Source organism: Muntiacus reevesi, chromosome 4 (assembly GCF_963930625.1).
Source record: "Muntiacus reevesi chromosome 4, mMunRee1.1, whole genome shotgun sequence".
In the NCBI taxonomy this organism is placed as follows: Eukaryota; Metazoa; Chordata; class Mammalia; order Artiodactyla; family Cervidae; genus Muntiacus; species Muntiacus reevesi.
In genome coordinates, this window is record NC_089252.1 from 14,557,258 (window position 1) to 14,568,687 (window position 11,430).

The window sequence follows — 11,430 nt, forward strand, 5'->3', positions numbered from 1 at the left end:
TCATCACGATAAAAGGCTATGGTAGAGGAAATGGCAACCCACTCCAGTATTCTTGCCTGGGAAATCCCATGGACAGAGGAAACTGGGGGGCTACAGATTATCGGGTCTCAAGAGTCCGACACGACATAGTGACTAAACCACCAGAGCATATAACAAGTGTGGGTATCTAGGAAGTCTTCCTGGATAAGATAATCACTGTGCTTCATTCTATAAAGAAAATTAGAATTAATCATACAAAAGAGGAGAACAGATTTATACATGTAGAAAACAAGCTCATAGTTAATAGAGAGTTAATCTTCATTATATAGTCAAGAAAAAGAAAAAAAGATGGAATAAAATTTATGATTTGTTTTAAAATATTTTCTCTCTCTGCATGTGTGCCCAGCTGCTTCAGTCATGTCTGCCTTTTTGTGACCCCATGGACTTGTAGCCCACCAGGCTTCTCTGTCCAGGGGATTTTCCAGGAAAGAATATTGGAATGGGTTGCCATGCCCTCCTCCAGGGCATCTTCCTGACTCAGGGATCCAATCCTTACCTTCTGCATCTTCTGCACTGGCAGGCAGATTCTTTACTGCTGAACCACCAAGGAAGTCTATTTTCTCTGGATTGATTTGTAAAAGAACCTTCTCAATGGAAAGCATAGACGTTTGTCTTTTCCTTTTTATGAAGAGGACATGGTAGCTAAAGAGGTTCAGTTAGCAGCCCAAGTTAAATTCTAATGGAGAGGAGGCCCGGTTCTAGAAGACTGGTCTTCTGATTTCCCATGTAGTACTCTGTGTAGGCACTACCTTCACATGGAAAATGGGCTTTGATATAGGGATCCAGGATAATTAGTTTATAAATTAGAAATAAGCTTTAAAAAATCTCCCTGAGAAAGCTGTATTTCCCTCTCCCTATTGTAATCTACTGAGAATTTCTTCCTTGCTCCCATATATACTGTTTATTTATATTTTCCTACTTATGGAATAAAAATTAATTTCAGTGAAGCCATTCATATATTTAAGCACTGACAGGTAACAACATAGCCTTCTCTATCAAGTGACTAGAATTAGGCATTCAATAACATTCCACAGAGTACTATTGAAAAACTTGTATGTACAAAACACTTTGGAGTTACAAGGGAAAGTGTATGAGAAAGTAGCAAATATTAGCATCGGATTATCCTTTTTGTAGTAGCTGGTAATATAGTAAGAAACAGTGACTGACAAGGAGTTCTAAGTGAAGACAGAAGAGGTACAAAATGCATCAAAATACTCTCAGGATTTAAAGAAAGATGATTCTAGATTCATTGTGAGGATGCATGAAAGATTTCTTAGAGGATGGAGAGTTTATGCTGGAATCTAAGGGGAAGCCATGACTTTAATAGATATGAGGTCAGAATAATTGCAGACAAAAGCCACAAAGTGAAGAAAGACTAGGTATCAAGAAAGTCTAGATTATATTGCACAGATAGAATAAATGGGATTACATGGTGGAAAATCCACCTGGAAAACTTAGATGTTATAAAAATTCTTATATTCCAGATAATTATTAGGATTAAAATCTGTAGTTTTGTATTAGAATTTTAATAACTTTCCTTCAGAAGATGTGTGTGTAGGTAAATATGTCATATACACATAAAGCATAAAGTTTTAACCTGTATTCCATCATTTATAGATGTCTAAACTGATACCAGAATAAGCAACAGGGTCATACACATTTATACAGGTTGTGAGGAATAAAAACAGCCTGTAAACCAAGTGTGAAGTATCCGGCCTCTGGGTTGCATTGTTCTCAGGATAAAGTTCTTAACAGTAGCAGAGAGACTCTTCCTTCTCAAACTTATCTCAATTTGCATTCCTGTTCTCATCACCTCTTGGTGTACTCAGCCTTCTCCTCAAGTTGAACTCTTGGTATAACAGCTCCCAGGACTCTTTTCAAAGCCATTAATCCACTGAACATGGTGTTCCTTCTTCCAGAAAGTTCTTTTGCCTGGATGTTCACATATATACACTCAGTTTTGTGAAGGAGAAAAGCCTTTATGTGACGGAAGCTCTGACCCTAACTATGCGGGATGAGATGGGGATGGGGTGGGCAAACCTTGAACTGGGTGATTTATTTATTTATGTAGTTATAATTTATAACCTGCTTACTTCCAGAAAGGATTTGAGTCAGCTAGCTAAAAGTTAAGATACTGGCAAAAATCCTGTTGTGAAGTTCTTTGATGTGAAAATTATACTGCACAAGTTGGCGTACCAAGTTTCTCGTCTGATTTCTGCCTCCATGTCTGATCCATTTCAGCAGTGCAATTGCTTGATGATTTTTTTTTTTTAAGCAAATTTAACTGAACAACTCACACTCTCAGAAATGCTTTGATTTTACTTTGGTTTGTGCTCAAGGCAAAGATTTTGGCTCTGGTTTTCTCATCCACAATTGAGAATTCACTTTAAATGAAATGCAAGGAGAAATCAATGTCCGGAGTCTTTCCTGAAAATTAAATGAAAACAAACACTCAGGATACACTCAGCAGCCAGGTTTCTGTAAGTAAACTTGATCAAAAGGTGAGGAACCTGAGGGAGTCTATTTTTCTCCATTAGGAAAAGCCCAAGGGCTAGTAATTAAAGAGCTAAGATACTCTTCCTCTCTAGTGTCAGCCCTAACACTTTGCGCATGAGGTGAGAGATCGTAAATTGTCTTAAAAGTGATTCTCTGCATATTGGACATTTTATCAAGCTTTCAAGCTCTCTTTTCACACTTTTCCTTGTCCCCTTACTCTCTAATTTGGTTTAAGGTTATTGCAAAACCCTCTTGATGTAATAAATATATTGTTCCAGGGAGGGGCTTTATAGTGAAGAAAAATAAAACCTCCTTTAATTTTTGCACTAAATTCAGTAACAATTTAGCTATATAATGTAAAATGTAATTTTGTAAAGTCTTAAATAAAAAGCATTGTTTTCAGGTATGCATCTTGTAGCTATTGTATTTAAAAAGAAAGATTTTCAATGAGAAGGAAGATCCCCTCATAGTAACACTCACCCTAAAGGAAAATAACCAATCGCTATTGAAAACTTAGAGAAAATTGGGATTTTTGAGCATGTCAAAGGAAGAGGTGAGAATTCACCAGAAGATCTGAGAGAAAGAGACAAGAAACCTGGAAAACAGAGGCTGGAAGACTGAAAAGAGCTATATATCTATATTGTCTGTGAAGTCCTGTCAATCAGAGGGAGATGCTCATGGAACAGGGTTAAGGCGTGTGGGTTCCCCCTACCCCTAACACACCTTGCTCTGTGTCTTATTTATTGCCCATGCAGACAGAAAGATTTGAAAATATAAAGACAGAACATCCTGATTCAAATTTTTGATGCTTATATTTACTCCCAAGCTTAAAATATCTACTTTAGTACATAATATTAACTATCACTTAAATTTGTCCACTGCTGTTAACTAAACTAACCATAGCGTTGGAAAAAGAGTAATATATAAAAATATCCCTGTTTCCTGTACACATTCTGTATTTTGTCTGCTCCTTTAACTATGGCCTGGTTTTGACAATCATGTTCTCAATCAGATGCTACATGCTCTATTATTATGAACATGGCATGATATAAATAGCGGTGTACAGCACAAAGCACTTACTATGCGTCAAGCCTTGTTATGAGCATTTTAAATACATTAACTCATTAAATTCTCCCAACAACCCTATGAGAGGTTTGTTGTCATCATTTTACAGATGGAGAAAATGAGACCAAAAAAAAAAACCTAAATAACTTACATAAAGGTGTGCAGTTAAAGAGAGAGCTAAGACTCAAACCCAGGCTTTTATGACTCTGGATTGTTATTTATGATTGAATTTGTTCTCTTATTAATGCATCAGTTGACCTTGGGATCACCCTCCTGTTCTAAGAGGACAGACAGTCAGTCAGATTGATATCTGCTAATGTGTTTAATAGGGAATTCTGTTTATGGCCAGTCCCCTTCTCCTGAACAATCATTTCTCTTCTCTTTGCATTTTAATAATGGCCTCTTGGAGACCATATTAGGTTCAGAGTTGATGAGAACATCTCAGTGTAATTTTCTCCTTTGAATCCTTCTCACTATCAGCTAGTGAGGTGGGTACCATTACCCCTTTATGTCAGTGATGGAGCCTAAATATCAGAATAATTATGTGATACCTTTGATCAAGGAGCTGGTCTGTGCTATAGTCCAGAATCAGACTGCATCTTTAAATTCCTGAGCTCTGCGGTGGTATGAATATTTATGTGTCCCCCAAATTCATATGTTGAAATCTTGACCCATAGGTGACAGAATTTGAAATTTGGGAGGTAAATGGGTCATGAAGGTGAAATACCATGAATTGGATTAATACTCTTGTAAAGAAGTCTCAAAGAGCTCTCTTGTCCCTTCCACCATGTGAAGGTAGAGCGAGTAGACAGCTTTCTAGGAAGTGTAGTTTTGCCAGCTACCAGACCCGCTGCCGCCTTAATTTTGGACTCCAGAACTAGAAGCAATAAATTTCTGTTGTTTACAAGCCACTTATAAAGGATGTCCAATGATATTTCTCCTTCTCTACTTGACTTACTTCACTCAGTAACAAAATCTCTAGGTCTATCCATGTTGCTAAAAATGGTATAATTTCATTCTTTTTAATGTAAGAGCCATTCTAGAGGTGTTTTTCTCTGTGCAATTGCTTATGTGCTAAAAAGGTTTTTAAACATAAAAAAAAACCCAGAAGGTTTCTGTTGCAGATCAACTCTGCCACTTAACATATTTGAAAAGTGAAAGTGTTAGTCACTCAGTCGTGTCCAATTCTTTGTGGACCCCTTGGACTGTAGCCCGCCAGTTTCCTCTATCCATGGAATTCTCCAGGCAAAAATATTGGAATGTCCCTCACCTTCTCCAAGGGATCTTCCTGACCCAGGGATCAAACTCAAGTATCCTGCATTGCAGGCAGATTCTTTACCATCCGAACCATGGCTGTGACAATTCAATTATGCCAGCACTCCACTTCTGGCTGGTGCCAGCCATACATATCATGCATAACCATTTATAAACCAGGTCTGAATTTTTTCTCTTTGGTCAGATGTGGGTTAAGGGAAAGGTAAATTGTGTGAAAGTGAAAGTTGCTCAGTCGTGTCCGACTTTCTGTGATCCCACGGACTACAGAGGTCATGGAATTCTCCCGGCCAGAATACTGGAGTGGGTAGCTCTTCCTTTTTCCAGGGGATCTTCCCAACCCAGGGATCGAACCCAGGTATCCCACATTGCAGGTGGATTCTTTAACAGCTAAGCCACAACGGAAGCCCAAGAATACTGGAATGAGTAGCCTATCCCTTTTCTGGGGGATCTTCCCAACAACCCAGGAATAAAACTGGGGTCTCCTTCATTTGCAGGTGGATTCTTTACCAACTGAGCTATGAGGAAAGTCCAATAGCTTATCAGGAAAGAGTAAATGCTCTAGGTGTTAGTTCATGTGACTAATGTGTCTTTCCTGAGTCCAGTCTTATACAGATCACTTCCACTTGACATAGCAAACTACTGGGCAAGCCTAACATGCACTGGGGAAGGGCAATGATGCCAGGGAAGAACTGAGTCAGCATTTCTGCTTGTTCAATTTGCATGAAGATATGGTTGGAGAAGGAAATGGCAACCCACTCTATATTCTTGCCTGGAGAATCCTGTGGACGAAGGAGCCTGGTGGGCTGCCATTTATGGGGTTGCACAGAGTTGGACATGACCGAAGTGACTTAGCAGCAGCAGCAGCATGGCTGAAGATGATGGCTAATGTTCAGAAACTTGAAAACTATGAGATAAGATTCTAAAACAATGAATATCAATGTGCCCAAATACTGCCCAGCAACACAAGAAAGTCACATATCACATATTATTTGCCTGGAAAAAAATATCAAAATTTGAAGAACAGTTTCTACTAAATGCACACTGCTTTTGCACCATTGTGGGGTCAAAAAATCATTAAGTGGAACCACTGTTAAGTCAGGGACCATCTGTAGAAACCAAATGTAACTATAGTGGATAGGTCTTTTACCCATCTGTCTCTTCATCTTAATTATCCTTTAGGAAACTACGTTCTATCATTGTAGGCTATCTTAGTAGGACTGTTAAAATATCTGAAGCCATGGGGTAGGCACATGATTCTAACTAAAGGTAAAGGACTGCTAGGAATTTGATACATGAGCCCAATGACACAAGAATTTCATCCTAAAAATGGTATAGTATTTTTATGAGTGAAATAATGCATTTCTGAAACACAGTAATGAGCAAAATCACTTTACTAAATTGGCTTTGATCTTCACCCTTTCAAACTTATGCCAACTAAAAAATAAACATTACACAAACATAGATTATTTTTTCCAACTTTATTAAGTAAAAATTGCAATTTAAAAATAAAGTGGTTAATTCTAAAAGAGAGAAGTCATATCAGCCTCAACACACTCTGGTCAGTTCCAAGCCAGTCACACAAAATGATCTTCTAAGGAAATCTGACCAGTGGTACAGTTAAGTTTCTGCTTTTGGCTATAAAGAATTAATCTTAAATTGCACTCACTCTTTCATCTTTTAATGAAAAATAACTTTCTCTTAGAAATGACATAATCATTGCTATAGTAAGTTTAGCTCTTAAATGAAAATATGGGCTGAGTTACAGTTTACTTACTAACCTAGCTAAGAAACCTTTGAAAATTAGCCATAGATCAAAGTATTTACCTAAGTTCAAGATGTTATCTTAGGATGAGCAGTAACACAGGTCCTTAACTTCCTTTGAAAAGAACATTGAAAATTAAACTTTTATCACAATCATTCAGTACTTTAAGAACTGGTTCTTCAATACAAAGTTTCTCTTCACAGATGCTATGTCCATTTTCTTCATAATATTTTCTTGTTACCACTGTATCTTCAAAATCATCATTCCCTGATACCAATTTTCCACCTTCCCAGGCATAAATAGTAGGGTTGTCAGGCAGCACAACAGAAACATCAGAATCTGTTGGATTGAGCCATCGAATTTCTGACTAAATCCTGGGAAAAGAGACTAGACTTTCCTCCTGTCAAAATAATGTTTTTAAAAAATAAGACAGCATTTCTTCAGGTAGGTTCTGAATTGAATAGAACAGAATCTCCATTTCTTGAATGCCTATACTAGAAGGATTAAAGAGTATTTCTGGAACAGCAAATCTTTCATTGGCCCAAAAAATTTGTTACCCAGATTTATGCTTTCCACTTAACACCATCTCTTCTCTTGGCTTACAGAAGCCCTTTTAAATTGCAGTAAAGTCAGGCAAAACATAGTCACCGTTAACACATTTTCTTCTTTCAACTTGGCAATACCTATGTCTCTATAAAAATTCTGAGACAAAAAGTATATATCTTCTTTCATTTGGTCAGTCACATGTTTCGTTCATAACATGTAACTGCCTGTAAGGTATGATCTCTTTTAGATTATTGGTTAGGCTTTTCCTCCCATATTTATCTTATTGCTTATTTTTTCTTTTTACTTCTAAAATAAGGAGCTATATGTCTAAAGGAATATCCACTGTCTACGATGATACAGCATTATTTGAAACGATTTTCTTGGAAATACCCATGCACACAGAGAGCCCCAGCATCTACTTTTAATACTGCCAGAAACTGGTATTCTTCAAATAAGAATGCATTCGTTGATTTTTGAAGTGAAGTTAAAATATGATTCAATGCTAATAATATTGATATCTAAAAAACCAAGAGACATTTTCGTGACTGTAACCGATTTTGGCTTTGTAAGCTCTGATATCCAGCACTAAGATCATCATTTTAGCAAAAACCAAGCCACTGTTGCTTTCTTTTCTGATCTCTCCACTCACGTTAGAAACAAAGTTTTGATGCATATATTTTCAGCTTACAAAACAAATTAGCATTTATTGTATGATATTATCTTCCTCTGTGACCTTTACACAGAACCCAAATGGTTTTCAACTAAGACCACAATCTTGATCTTGAAACATAAAAGATACATTTTAAGCTTAAATTTAACTGAAACAAGCATGAGATTAAATTAATTTTCTTTCTCTTTTTTTTGAAGTTGTATATGTTTGTATGCATGACTATAGAAATAATAATGCAATTTGATTTGTGATTTAGCATTTTCAAAGGATTTTATCTGAGAGATATTTTGCAAAAGTAAAAGTAAAAGAAAATCACAGTAACTGAGTCAAGCAAACCTACTTAAGCAACTATGATACAAGTTAAAATTAAATAAATGATTTGCTTATAAAGAATTGCCTGCAGTGTGGGAGAACTAGGTTCTATCCCCGAGTTGGAAAGATCCCCTGGAGAAGGGAAAGGCTAACCACTCCAGTATTCTGGCCTGGAGAATTCCATGGACTTTATAGTCCATGGGGTCACAAAGAATCAGACATGAATGAGTGACTTTCAGTTTCACTTTCTGTCCACCAAGGATCATAACTCATAAATTAATGATTGATTTACCTTAAGGTCAGAAAGATGCTTTTTTTAAAAAGGAAGGAGTAAACATAGATTAGAAATTATTATTAAAAGTATTATTACAAATAAACATAGATTACAAATGAATTTTTAGAATATTTTGTAGTTTGAAAGAAAAGAAATTTCAGTTTTGGATCAGAGAGACTGACTTTTGTGGTTGAAGGACAAAACAGTTCAGAGATGCAATGAAGTTAGCAAAAATTTATTTTTAAAAAAGAGAAGACAGAAAAATACAGAAAGTTAATTTGTATAATGCTGCTGCTACTGCTAAGTCGCTTCAGTCATGTCCGACTCTGTGCGACCCCATAGACAGCAGCCCACCAGGCTCCCCCATCCCTGGGATTCTCCAGGCAAGAACACTGGAGTGGGTTGCCATTTCCTTTTCCAATGCATGAAAGTGAAAAGTGAAAGTGAAGTCGCTCATTCATGTCCGACTCGTAGCGACCCCATGGACAGCAGCCTGTCAGGCTCCTCCATCCATGGGATTTTCCAGGCAAGAGTGCTGGAGTGGGGTGCCATTGCCTTCTCCAAATTTGTATAATAGAAGCTACTATTTTTCTTAAAATATAAGATGTTTAAAGCTGAATAATTTTAAAATAAAATTTAAAATTGAACAGTTTTTAAAAATAAAATATCAGTGACATTCAGAGATATTTAGTCAACACATCACCAGTTCATCTCACATTGAATAAGCCTGACTTCAAAGGCGATGTTACATTGGAAATTAACCTTGCTATAGAAAAATAACAGTGGTCAAATCTGACATTTGGTATTTCAACAAGAAAGGAGGTGGGGGATAATTCCATAAGCAGATTTCCTCTATTCTGTCTCATGTGAATAAAAGCTACACCGGCCACTGTCCTTTGTGACTATATGGAATGGATATTTAAATTTTATCGTGAGTTTTTTCAGTCTGTTATATTCAGTTCTGGTGAGACTGGAGAATTTAGTATAGAGGGGTGTGTGTGTGTGTGTGTGTGTGTGTGCATGTGTGTGTGCAGTGCATGCGTGTGCATATGTGTATATGTGTGTGCATGTGTGTGTGCATGTGTGTGCATGCGTGTGTGTTGCCTGAAAGGGGTGATGTGAGCATAACTAATATGAGGTTGGATGGAGAGGTGTGATGGATCAAGAGATAAAATAGAAAAAAAAAAGTGAGAGCAAAGTGGCTCTCTAGCTTGTGATGTGGAGAAAAAGCAGAGCCTTCAAGGTCCCCTGTGAAATTAGAAAGAGCCTTGCAGGATGAGAGAGGGAGGAACTTAACCTGGAGGAAAGGTTAGTGAGGAAGCAGTTCCTTCCCCCTGTTCCCCTTTACAGGGCAGAGCCTTTGCAACAACTGAGGATCTCATTAACTTTAGAAAGCAAAAGATTACTAGATCAGCCATTTTAGTTGCATTGGTCAGTAAATTCAGTATAGCAATGCCTGATCTAACTTTTAGTAAGTGTCTTTCTTAATCAACAAATGTTTTCGGTGGAGTGGCTGGTCATGTCTGTTAAAATTGTTGAAACAAGCAGCAATTTTCCCAATGACTTGAAAGATACAGATAGCTCAAGATGACAAATTAAAGAGTTGAGAGTCTTGTTAAAAAGATGAGACTCATTTTATTAGCTGTTGTTCAGTCACTAAGTTGTGTCCAATGCTTTGCAACCCCATGGACTGCAGTATGCCAAGCTTTCTTGTCTTTCACTGTCTCCTGGAATTTTTTCAAACTCATGTCCATTGAGTGGGTGATGCTATTTCATAAGAATCTATCATGATTAGAGGTTGTTTTTAAAGTCAGTAATATAAAGAAATGCCCGGGTTTTCAGTTAACCATGTTAGATCAGGTTGCATTTCCAGGAACATAGTTTGCCTGGCTGGAAAAGCAGAGTTGCAGGATGAGCTATCTAGAGTGAAAAAAAAAATTCAACTCACAATCATTTACAAATAAAGATCAAAGTGAAGAACTTTTTTTTTTCTTTTTCAGATGTAGGAGCAAGACCTTAATCTCAGAAGGGCCTCTGACTCTGTTTAGTGTTCTGCTATTGTCATTTCAAAAGTCTTAATACTTTTTGAACAAGGGACTCCACATTTTCATTTCACACTGGGCTTCACAAATTTTACAACTAGTTTTGAACCTGTAGGATGTGTAAGAAAAAAGATCTTGATATTGAAATCATGCTTAATTTCTCTTTTTTAAAACATTTTTATTGATATGTAGTTGATTTATAACTTTGTGTTAGTGTCGGGTGTAGTAATGTCATTCAGTTATGCATATATATATGTGTGTGTGTGTGTATATTCTTTTCCATTATAGGTTATTACAAGATATTTAGTATAGTTTCCTGTGCTCTACAAAAGGTCCTTTTGATTATCTATTTTATATATAGTAGTGTGTATGTGATAATCCCACACTCCTAACTTTTTCCTCCATTTCCCTTTCCCCTTTGGTAACCAGAAATTTATTTTCTATGTCTGAAATTATGCTTAATTTCAAATTACTATTTTCAAAAAGATGGAATTGGCTCCAAAAACACCACTCCTTCCCATACCTAACCATTTGTTTCTACTTATAAAATTAAGGAATTCCCTGGGCTTGTTTTTGAAATGGTATTCTGATCTGTATTGAGGGGGAAATAAGACAAGAATTATGACTGTAAAATTTCATTAAAATATCCTCCTTATACATAGTAGCAGTTCTTTGTTTAACAGAATGCCGGAGATAAAGTTGTATGACCTGGATACTTCAGATTCACTTTCCTTGTACCAAGCAGGGAAATTGGTTATTGCATTTTCCAGGAGATTGAATTGTTATAATTACATTGCTTGTTATAATAATATTTAAACAGCTCCCAGTGTTTGGCAGGTGTTTATCTATTTCTTTTTTTTTTTTCCTCAAGGGTTTGTGAATGTTGTTCTACCCAAGAATACTTTGGTAGCAAGTTGTGGCAATGTTTAGGAGTCTTTGTGAAGGGTGG

At 36.7% G+C, this 11,430-nt stretch overlaps 1 pseudogene; it reads right to left on the minus strand.

Annotated features, from left to right (window-relative positions):
* Nucleotides 1–6,743: 6,743 nt before the first annotated feature.
* Nucleotides 6,744–7,720, minus strand: LOC136167380 (actin-related protein 6 pseudogene; annotated as a pseudogene).
* Between the last annotated feature and the right edge of the window lie 3,710 nt (nt 7,721–11,430).